This window comes from Oncorhynchus gorbuscha, linkage group LG08 (assembly GCF_021184085.1).
Source record: "Oncorhynchus gorbuscha isolate QuinsamMale2020 ecotype Even-year linkage group LG08, OgorEven_v1.0, whole genome shotgun sequence".
Lineage (NCBI taxonomy): Eukaryota > Metazoa > Chordata > Actinopteri > Salmoniformes > Salmonidae > Oncorhynchus > Oncorhynchus gorbuscha.
Genome location: NC_060180.1, coordinates 37,641,053 through 37,652,463, shown reverse-complemented (window position 1 = coordinate 37,652,463; position 11,411 = coordinate 37,641,053). Strand labels below are relative to the sequence as shown.

The 11,411-nt window shown below is 41.6% G+C and overlaps 1 long non-coding RNA gene across 1 annotated transcript; it reads right to left on the bottom strand.

Annotated features, from left to right (window-relative positions):
• Positions 1–1,086: 1,086 nt before the first annotated feature.
• LOC124040857 lies at positions 1,087–5,742 on the bottom strand. Its single transcript, XR_006839810.1, has 2 exons — positions 5,356–5,742; positions 1,087–4,218 (listed from the first exon to the last, which is right to left on the bottom strand). It is a non-coding gene; the product is annotated as an uncharacterized LOC124040857 (long non-coding RNA).
• Between the last annotated feature and the right edge of the window lie 5,669 nt (positions 5,743–11,411).

Genomic DNA, 11,411 nt, shown 5'->3' with positions numbered 1-11,411 from the left:
TATGTCGTATATTCCATAAATCATTTCTCTATCTATGGTGTTTTTTTGCAAACCATCAAACAATGTGCCCTCATAGTCTTACATTTTCAGACTCTTTTGCTCACTCACACATTGTTGAACCCATATTTAAAAGTGTAGCTATGCCCAGACCAGAGATGCTATACTTATTTTTATTTTATTTAATCATTTTATTTTCATAGGCATTTTTACAGGCTAAATCAAAACTGAAATGCACCATGGCTTATGGGGCTCACGAGTGGCGCAGCAGTCTAAGGTACTGCATCTCAGTGCTAGAGGTGACACTACAGACCCTGGTTTGATCCCGGGCTGTATCACAACCGGCCGTGATTGGGAGTCCCATAGGGCGGTGCGTAATTGGCCCAGCGTCGTCCAGGCTAGGATTTGTTCGAGGTAGGCCGTCATTGTAAAATAAGAATTTGTTCTTAACTTGCCTAGTTAAATAAAGATAAAATATATATGTTTATCATGGATACAGTGTGTTTTAATAACATTGTATCGTTTTCATCTCTATAAGGTACCTTCATCCTATCATATCTTTGATTAGCACTGGATTCACTAACAAAATCACTGGCAGCATAGGAGTAAATGACACCTCACAATTACCTTTCAAATGCCATGTTGTCCAGTAACTGCCTCCCGAGGAGATGATGTCCATACCAGAAAGACTCAGACCTTCGCCTCACTTTAGCCCAATTAGAAGAGTTTGTGTATGGCACTCTCTTTTTAACTTTACACTGGGTATTGCCGTGTGTGTTTATTTTTAGGGTACACACAAACTGAACTGGCACACTACCTACTAAAAGAGGCCTCCTACTTTAAAGATAGTTGGACAACAGAGTAAATATAATCACACACACACACAAACTAGATTTAACAACTCAACATTGCCGCCTAGAGGTGATTGTGTGGGTGAACTGTGAGTGTGAGCCTGTCCCTCTGTTTTGGAGGTCTCCAATGTCTTGTGCTGTACAGTAGGAACACACAAAATCCGTTACTGGATACACATTACTTGACTTCTTTTAAAATAAAAACTTGAACCTCATGTTTAATAAAAGCACAAAGAAGCATATTTAGAATTATTTTAATCTGTTCCATTTGATTTACGTTAGACTCATTTTCTATGTAATCACGTGTAAAAGGTAGGCTAGCAGCATTATGTAAAAAAAGAAAACGAAAAGTAGACATTTGCATTTAACTAGTACATAACTCAATATTTTGAATAAGTATATATTTAAACAATGCCCGAGGGGGTGTAGTATATGGCCAATATACCACAGCTAAGGGCTGTTTTTATGCAAGATGCAACGCAGAGTGCCTGAATACAGCCATATACGACAAACCCCCGAGGCACCTTATTGCTATTATAAACGGGTTACCAACGTAACTAGAAGAGTAAAAAGTAATCTTTTGTCGTACCTGTGGTATAATATATTTATAAACTGGGTGATTTGAGTCCCTGGGGCGGCAGGGTAGCCTAGTGGTTAGAGCATTGGACTAGTAACCGGAAGGTTGCAAGTTCAAATCCCTGAGCTGACAAGATTCAAATCTGTCGTTCTGCCCCTGAACAGGCAGTTAACCCACTGTTCCTAGGCTGTCATTGAAAATCAGAATTTGTTCTTAACTGACTTGTTCTTAACTGACTTGTTCATAGGCTGTCATAAATAAAGCTTTAAAAAAAAGTGGTGATTGACATGGTATATCAGAATGTATAGCACAGGTATGTTTACTGTTCTTACTACATTGGTAACCAGTTTATAATAGCAATAAGGCACCTCAGGGTTTGTGGTATATGGCCTCTGACCATTACATCACCGGGCCAAGCTTTCTGCCATCCAGGACCTCTATACCAGGCGGTGTCAGAGGAAAGCCCTAAAAAAAAAAGACTCTAGCCACCCAGAAATCCAGCGACTCTCTGCTACCGCACGGCAAGCGGTACTGGAGCGCCAAGTCTAGGTCCAAAAGGCTTCTCAACAGCTTCTACCTCCAAACCATAAGACTCCTGAACATCTAATCAAATGGCATTGTTGGTTAAGGGCTTGTAAGTAAGCAATGTAAGGTCTGCCTGTTCTACCGCAGCACTCTGTGTTGCGTCGTGCACTAAGAACAGCCCTTAGCTGTGGTATATTGGCCATAAACCGCACCCTCTCAGGCCTTATTGCTTAAATTTAGTCACACCGACTAACATAAATATCTGTTTTAACCTCTGCACACACAGACTTTGATGACTTTTAAACAACATGTTCAATGTGAACTTAACAAACACAACAAAGAATACACCCCTGATATCAGTGGAGGCTGGTGGGAGGAGCTATAGGAGGACGGGCTCATTGTAATGGCTGGAATTAAATAGATGGAGCCGGAGTCAAACGTCGTTTGCGCATGTTTGATGCGTTTGATATGGTTCCATTAAATCCATTCAAGCCATTACAATGAGCCAGTCCTCCTTTAGCCCCCCCCCCCACACCAATCCTCCTTTGCCTGATACATGATCTGTGAAAAAAATCCCTTTACATTTTTACTCAGGGAATATTTTGTCCAGAGTGCATATTTAGCTGTTGTACCGCAAAAGGAGAACTTGCTCAAACTGATCATCAGTCAAACCATTCCTTTTAGGGGTGAGAATGTTCCCATTATGACTGAAGAGGCGCTCCACAAGAACACTTGAGGGTAGGATGGCATTGAATTTGAGGAACAGCTTTCTCACTCTCTGGAAGTATTTCAGGCAACTGAGACTTTTGCTGGTTCCCTCGGGGTACCTCCGGACTTCCTCTTCTGTGTCACTGTTGCCAGTCCCAGGCCCGAAACTAAAGAATTCGTCTTCTGACTGCACGTTGTCGCTGCTGATTGGCTCACCACCAGTCGGCTCCAATCGGATTGCCTCAGCCACCAGCATCAAATGCATGTCTTCTCTCTCAGCTTCTGGTAGCCACCACAAACGGAATTGTGGTGTAGTTGCTGTTGCCATTTTTGCATCCAGACTGGCAAAGAGCTGTTTGAAATGGGAATCTATTGTGTTTAGAACAGGGTTGATGACGTCCAAGAGATAGAGCGCAAGAGTTTTCTTCTCACATAGCTTTTTCTTCAATGTGAGTACCGTAGGTATGACCAGTCCAAGAAAACATTTTTGCTCTCCTTGGAAGAGTTCCAGTGCAAAAGCAAGTGGCTTGAAGACATGTATGTATTCTTTTAAAAATGCTATCTCATAAGATAGCAGTCTTGGGACCCCAAAGCGGTCGCAAACATCCATTAGTTTTGTTTCAGGGAGAGACCATCTTTTCCACTGCAGAGTATTCAGAAATCCAGCGACTCACACAAGGAGCAGTCAATTTCCTTTTCTCTATGTCCTCCACTGCTGCTATAGTCAATGGGGATTGGTGGACGCTGTTCCATATGGCAAAACATTTGGCCATTGCGCTGCAGTACACTTGATCAGTTTCTCCCTGTGATAGAACTTGCACTAGATCGTGGGAGGCAATCAGATTCAATGCGTGCGATGCACATCTCTGGTGCGGCAGCAGAAAGAGGTGCATGGCCTCATCTGCTCCGTCAAGTATGGTGCCCACGTCCTGAAATTCAACAATGTCATCTTCATAGTTTTCATTGTCCCCCTTTGAAAACTCTTTGAAGACTTTGACGAAGTTGCTGCCATTATCAGTGACTGTAGCCTGAAGTTTGTTTTCAATATTGTAAGCCAAATGAATCTTGTGTATTTTGGCTGCAAATGGTTTCAAATGTATGCGAGCCCCGTATTCTGGCACAGGCAAGTGCAGCAGACTTCCTCACCAGCTCATTCTTCTCAATCCAATGACATGTCATCCCAATGTAGCTTCTGTTGTGAGCTGACCAGATATCAGCTGTAGTGCACACAGATTGTACACTGTCCAGCTTTTCCTTTAGTTCCTCCTTCATTTTGGAGTATGCCATCATAATTCCATTGATAAAAGTATTTCGGGTCATGGACATCTTCCCTCCACTTAAGCCCTCAATCAACTTCCTGAAAGCAGGCTGTTCCAAGACAGACAGCGACTGGACATTTTCCACCATAAAGTTGAAGACCAGGGTGTTCACTTTAGGCTGTGACGTCATTTGATTGACAAGGTTTTCCAGCTTGGATTTCTTGTAGCGTGGCTCCTTAGGAGACTTAGGTCCATCCATCTCACCTTTAGGCGACTTCAGATACATGATTGCATGCTTTCTCTGAAATAAAATAAAAAAGTAAAATGTATTAATACACCTTCATTTACCGTATATCAGAACATCCCTGTTGTATTTTTTAACAGACAGGTAAATCCCCAAAGCATTTACCCAACCTATTTATTATCATATGTAGCAGAGCCAGATACTGTCGCATAAATCTTTTGAATGTGCTTCAAGATTATATCATCAAATTTCATTTAAAGCGGCAATCAGCAGTTGAAACTACAACAAAGCAAACTCCCCACCCGTTTCGGTAAAAAGCTGAGAGACAGGGCTGGAGAAATGTAACCACTCTCAAATTCATAGACAGAGCTATGAATGTGAGGACTGGTCATCCATTGTAGTTAAGGCTATGTAGTGTTTGTTTACATTTAATTTGATTACAAACATTGGTGTAAAACAAGCTTATATTTCAGCTTCTGAAGGAGTATGACATTTGAACTAAGCTCATGAGGTATTTATAAGTTATATTCTTCAAGAACCAAGAATCAATATCATTAATTTAACAAATCTAAAAAATGTGGCAACTGCTCGTTTAAGATATATTTGTGGATTAATTTACTTGTACCTTTTATGGAGATCATTTTTATGAAGAACATTTTCGTAATTTGTTGGCACATGAAGCCCATTCAAAAAACCTACAAGGCTGAGAGAGCAGTTACACTGACCACCAGTAGTAGTACCCCATATGTCCATGATTTACATTTCATTAAGGGTACACCCCCCCTTTTCGAGTAGGTGAAAATTACGATGCATCGCAATGTTTGAATATAATGTCTATTAAAATGTTAGAATTTCAATTTCCAAGTGACTTTTTTTGCCTGATTGTGTGATTGGTCCATGCTATACATTATCCTTGGGACTCAATTGATGTTGAACTGTAAAATGGTTATGGCAAGGTCTAGTGTGGTAAGAATATGGCGACGCATGAGGGAACCAATGAAATGTCCGTATAGGCTCGATGAAATGTACCGGCACCCAATCAAAACACAGTAAAGCCGTCATTATTTTATTGTGAAAGAACGTTAGTAGCTAGGCCGGAGGTGGTTTATAAAGTTGGTACGGGACACATGTTTTACATCCGACCTGTTTTTTTAACCCACCATAGAACATGTTCATTGAAAGCATTCAACTCACCTCTAAATGTTTCTTCAGATTTGATGTCGAGTTCTTGGAGCTAGACAACATGCGGATTTTGGGTTTGCATAGAACACACTGGACGGTCATATTTTTTTCTCTTAATTCCTTGAAAATGAAATGTTGTCTATATTGCCAGACATGGAAAGATGTGGCATGAGCACCGGTATCCATTTTTAATAAATTATTCGCGCAATGTGTCGTATTTAGTGCGAGACTGCAAGCGTTTAAACAGGGGTGTATTCATTTCGGCAATTCTGTTGCAAAACTTTTCGTCTGAACAGTTTACAGAAACAGTTTACTCCAAACTGAAAAGTATTTTTTTTAACGAAAACGAGACTTTCTATTGGACAGATTCAGGTAGGTCCTTCCCCGTTTGTTCCGCTTGCTCTGTTTGCACCCGATGTAGTCTAGTCTGGTGCTGTTAAATTATTTTAAACTGTAAACAGTTTCCGTTGCAAAACGTAATGAATACACACCAGACAAAGCGCACTGCAATGGCCTGATTACGTAACGACGTAATCTGGATTACTTGTAATGCGTTACTACGATTGGTTGTTTTTTAACCAAGTAACCCAGCCCCCTGTGTGTTTGTGGACATGTTCCAGGTTGTCTTTATTGCAGTCGGTATGATCACATCTCAGGAGATATTGATGTGGCTCCTTTATTATTCCCCCAATAGAGTGTGTCCCTAATTATATTTTTAAAAGAACTGAATGGCAATCATTTGACCAAATGTCATCATATAAAGATGATATTTTGATTTTGAGGCATATATCATAGAGATTTGTTTTTGTTTTATTGAAACGTTTTTTTTAAGTAACTGAAGAGCATTATTTTTTTTATTTGTCACATGCGCCAAATACAACTTGTGTACAGTTGTGGACAAAAGTTTTGAAAATGACACAAATATTCATTTTCACAAAGTCTGCTGCCTCAGTTTGTATGATGTCAATTTGCATATACTTCAGAATGTTATGAAGAGTGGTCAGATGAATTGCAATTAATTGCAAAGTCCCTCTTTGCCATGCAAATGAACTGAATCCCCCAAAAACATTTCCACTGAATTTCAGCCCTGCCACAAAAGGACCAGCTGACACCATGTCAGTGATTCTCTAGTTAACACAGGTGTGTGTGTGTTGATGGGGACAAGGCTGGAGATCATTCTGTCATGCTAATTGAGTTCGAATAACAGACTGGAAGCTTCAAAAGGAGGGTGGTGCTTGGAATCGTTGTTCTTCCTCTGTCAACCATGGTTACCTGCAAGGAAGCATGTGCCATCCTCATTGCTTTGCGCAAAAAAGGGCTTCATGGGCAAGGATATTGCTGCCAGTAAGATTGCACCTAAATCAACCATTTATCAGATCATCAAGAACTTCAAGGAAAGCGGTTCAATTGTTGTGAAGAAGGTTTCAGGGCACCCAAAAAAAGTCCAGCAAGCGCCAGGACAGTCTCCTCAAGTTGATTCAGCTGTGGGATCGGGGCACCACCAGTACAGAGCTTGCTCAGGAATGGCAGCAGGCAGGTGTGAGTGCATCTGCACGCACAGTGAGGCAAAGACTTTTAGAGGATGGCCTGGTGCCAAGAAGGGTAGCAAAGAAGCCACTTCTCTCCAGTAAAAACATCAGGGACAGACTGATATTCTGCAAAAGGTACAGGATTTGGATTGCTGAGGACCGGGGTAAAGTCATTTTCTCTGATCAATCCCCTTTCCGATTGTTTGGGGCATTCAGAAAAAAGCTTGTCCGGAGAAGACAAGGTGAGCACTACCATCAGTCTTGTGTCATGCAAACAGTAAAGCATCCTGAGACCATTCATGTGTGGGGTTGCTTCTCAGCCAAGGGAGTGGGCTTACTCACAATTTTGCCTAAGAACACAGCCATGAATAAACAATGGTACCAACACATCCTCCGAGAGCAACTTCTCCCAATCATCCAGGAATAGTTTGGTGACGAACAATGCCTTTTCCAGCATGATGGAGTACCTTGATATAAGGCAAAAGTGATAACTAAGTGGCTCAGGGAACAAAACATCGATATTTTGGGTCCATGGCCAGGAAACTCCCCAGACCTTAATCCCATTGAGAACTTGTGGTCAATCCTCAAGAGGTGGGAGGACAAACAAAAAGCCACAAATTCTGACAAACTCCAAGCATTGATTATGCAAGAATGGGCTGCCATAAGTCAGGGTGTGGCTCAGAAGTTAATTGACAGCATGCCAGGGCGGATTGCAGAGATCTTGAAAAAGAAGGGTCAACACTGCAAATATTGACTCTTTGCATCAACTTCATGTAGTTGTCATTAAAAGAGTTTGACACATATGAAATGCTTGTAATTATACTTCAGTATTCCATAGTAACATCTGACAAAAATATCTAAAGACACTGAAGCAGCAACATTTGTGGAAATTAATATTTGTGTCATTCTCAAAACTTTTGGCCACGACTGTAGACCTTACCGTGAACTGCTTACTTATGAGCCCTTAACCAACAATGCAGAGTTTATAACAAGTAATAAAATGTGCTAAATAAAGTAAAGGAAAAATAGTAAAATAGCAACAACAAAAAAGCAGCATATGTCTAGTGTGAAGGAATGTGAATGTACAGTGCATTCAGAAAGTATGCAGGCCCCTTCACCTTTTCCACATTTTATGTTACAGCCTTAATCTAAAAATGCATTTTTTTAAAACAACCTAATCAATCTACACACAATACCCCATACTAAGACAGCGAAAACAGGTTTTTAGATATTTTTGCCAATGTATAAAAAATGCCTTATTTATATATGTATTCAGACCCTTTGCTATGAGACTCGAAATTGAGCTCAGGTGCATCCTGTTTCCATTGATCATCCTTGAGATCTGTCCACCTGTGGTAAATTTAATTGATTGGACATGATTTGGAAAGGCACACACCTGTCTATATAAAGTCCTACAGTTGACAGTGCATCTCAGAGCAACAAAAAAAACAAGCCATGAAGCCGAAGGAATTGTCTGTAGAGCTCCGTGACAGGATTGTGTCGAGGCACAGACCTATGGAACGCTGTTTGGGTCTTCACGTGTCAAAAAAAAGACACGTCAAATAAGCTTGTCGACCGATCATTTAATTGATCCCCAGTCCTTAGGTAAAGCTCTACAGTGCAATATGAATGTCAATATACACAATAGGCTGACTGGGGAGGTGATTTCACAGTCACAGTCCCGCGATAAGAGCTACAACGCTAATATTTGCGTAAACTCTTCACAGTTGTGTTCTGTGGGTGTCACCGACTAGACTGATACCCCATTTCATTGCTTCACATTCCAACCTTGTTTAACATTATCTAGCCTAAATATGGCATGATTCCACCAATTTTAACCTGCATCACTTTCAGAGGTTTGTTTATTTTGAAGGCAAACTACAAATTCCACTAGTGTGCCTAATCCTTATTATGGCTTGCTTCACAACACATAATCCTGTCCGGTTGAGCCTCAAACTAGCTAGATGAAGCTAACTGGCTGCTTATAACGTTAGCTTTGGCCAACAGGATTAAAAGTAGTTGGCTAGCAATTTTTTTTCTTGAACTAAAGTTACATTTCAACAGGCGAACAACAAGTGGCTACCTAGCTAATACTTACAAGGATTCATAAATCATTGCTAAGAATAATAAAAATGACTGCAGTTTCTACTGGTCACTGTTTTCAGGCAGGTTGTATTTGTGCTAGCTAGGTACCAAAGTAAAGCTAGCTAGCTATCCCAGAAGTAGCGGTCCAACAAATAATGCCTTATTACCAACGCGGTATTGTAAACACATCGTTCGTGGCCAGTGTGTGCTTGTTTGCAGATTTTTTTGTACAGCTTTGACAGTGCTGCTGATAGTAGTGTTGGCGCTTGGCTTGCACGTGCAAATTCAGCACACAAAGCATTCTATAATAGAATTGTGTTATTTGACATGTCAAATTAAAAGCTTATTTAACCGTTAAATTGTGTTATTTGATGTGTATCTTTTTTGACATGCAATGACCCAAACGGTGTTCCATACGGACCTGGAGAAGGGTACCAAAAATGTTCTGCAGCATTGAAGGTCCCCAAGAAGACAGAGGCCTCCATCATTCTTAAATGGAAGAAGTTTGGAACCACCAAGACTCTTCCTGGAGCTGGTCACCCGGCCAAACTGAGCAATCGGGAGAGAAGGGCCTTGGTCTAGGAGGTGACCAAGAACCCAATGGTCACTCTGACAGAGCTCCTCTGTGGAGATGGGAGAACCTTCCAGAAGGACAACCATCTCTGCTGCAATTCACCAATCAGGCCTTTATGGTAGAGTGGCCAGACGGAAGCCACTCCTCAGTAAAAGGCACATGAATCATGCTGTGGGGATGTTTTTCAGCGGCAGGGACTGGGAGACTAGTCAGGATCGAGGGGAAATGAATGGAGCAAAGTACAGAGAGATCCTTGATGACAAGCTGCTCCAGAGCACTCAGGACCTCAGACTGGGACGAAGGTTCACCTTCCAACAGGACAACGACCCTAAGCACGCAGCCAAGACAATGCATGAGTGGCTTATGGAAAAGTCTTGAGTAGCCCAGCCAGAGCCCTGAACTTCTCTGGAGAGACCTGAAAATAGCTGTGCAGCGACTCTCCCCTTGCAACCTGACAGAGCTTTTGAGGATCTGCAGAGAATGGAAGAAACTCCCGAAATGCAGCTGTCCAAGCTTGTCGTGTCATACCCAAGAAGATTTGAGGCTGTTATCACTGCCAAAGGTGCTTCAACAAAGTTTTGAGGAAACAGTCTGAATACTTAAATGTAAATGTGATATTTCAGGTTTTTATTTTTAATACATTTGCTAAAATGTCTAAAAACCTGTTTTTGCTTTGTCATTATCAGGTTTTTTGTGTAGATTGATGAGGGGAAAAACAATTTAATCAATTTTAGGATTAGGCTGTAACGTAACAGAATGTGGAAAAAGTCAAGGGGTCTGAATACTTTCCGAATGTACTGTGTGTGTGTCGCCAATATGCGTGTGTGTGTGTGTGTCCGTCTGTCTGTGTGTTTGGAGTGTCAGTGTAGTATGCGTGAGTGTGTGTGGTTTAGAGTCCAGTAAGTGTACATCGGGCTTGTGCAAGCAAGAGAGTCAGTGAAACAAATGAAGGGGGTCAATACAAATAGTCCTGGTAGCCATTTGATTAACTTTTCAGCAGTCTTATGGCTTGGGGGTGGAAGCTGTTAAGAAGCCTTTTGGTCCCAGACTTGGTGCTCCGGCATCGCTTACCGTGCAGTAGCAGAGAGAACCGTCTATGACTTAGTTGTTTGGACTCTAACAATTTTTAGGGCTTTCCTCTGACACCGCCTGGTAAAGAGGTCCTGGATGGCAAGAAGCTCAGCCCGAGGGATGTACTGGGCCGTACACACTACCCTCTGTAGCCAAATGTCACCATTTAAAGATGATATTTGATTTTAGGGAAATATAATGTAGGCCTAGTATCAGTACAATGTCATTGATTATTTTCATCCGAAAGCGCCACTGCTCTACAAACAATTTCTCGTCGGGAATGGCAAAGCATAAGCTGTAATGCAAATGTTTGCTACCTATAGAGGCGGTGATATAATGACAATGTGTCACTACCTACAGGGGAGGTGATAGGCCTACTTCGCAAGACTCTTCCACATTGTCTTGAAAAAGGTCAGTCCCACCCAATTGACTTTATATGCACGCTAATCAGTTGTTGTTTTATTTTTCACGTGCGCCCTCTAGCTTTTCTAATGCTGTGTCTTACTGTCTGTCATGAATTAAGGAAGTGTGACTGACTGGTTGTGACAGCACACCACACTTGATCCACAGGAGTCCGGCAGAGACATGCCTGTGTGCTCGCCAAAGCTTCCATCTGTTTGTGCGCGACTGGTGAGGAGTGTCCGTTATTCACTATCCTTGTGCTCTCCCCCCTTGCCAATGCCCTGCCACCATGCCAACTATGGTGGTGAGAGCTATATTTACTATCAGTTGTCATGATACTGGTTCAATGAAAAGCAAGAGTAAAATATTGATACCTTTGTAGCCTAATGTAATTGTCGAAATATGAA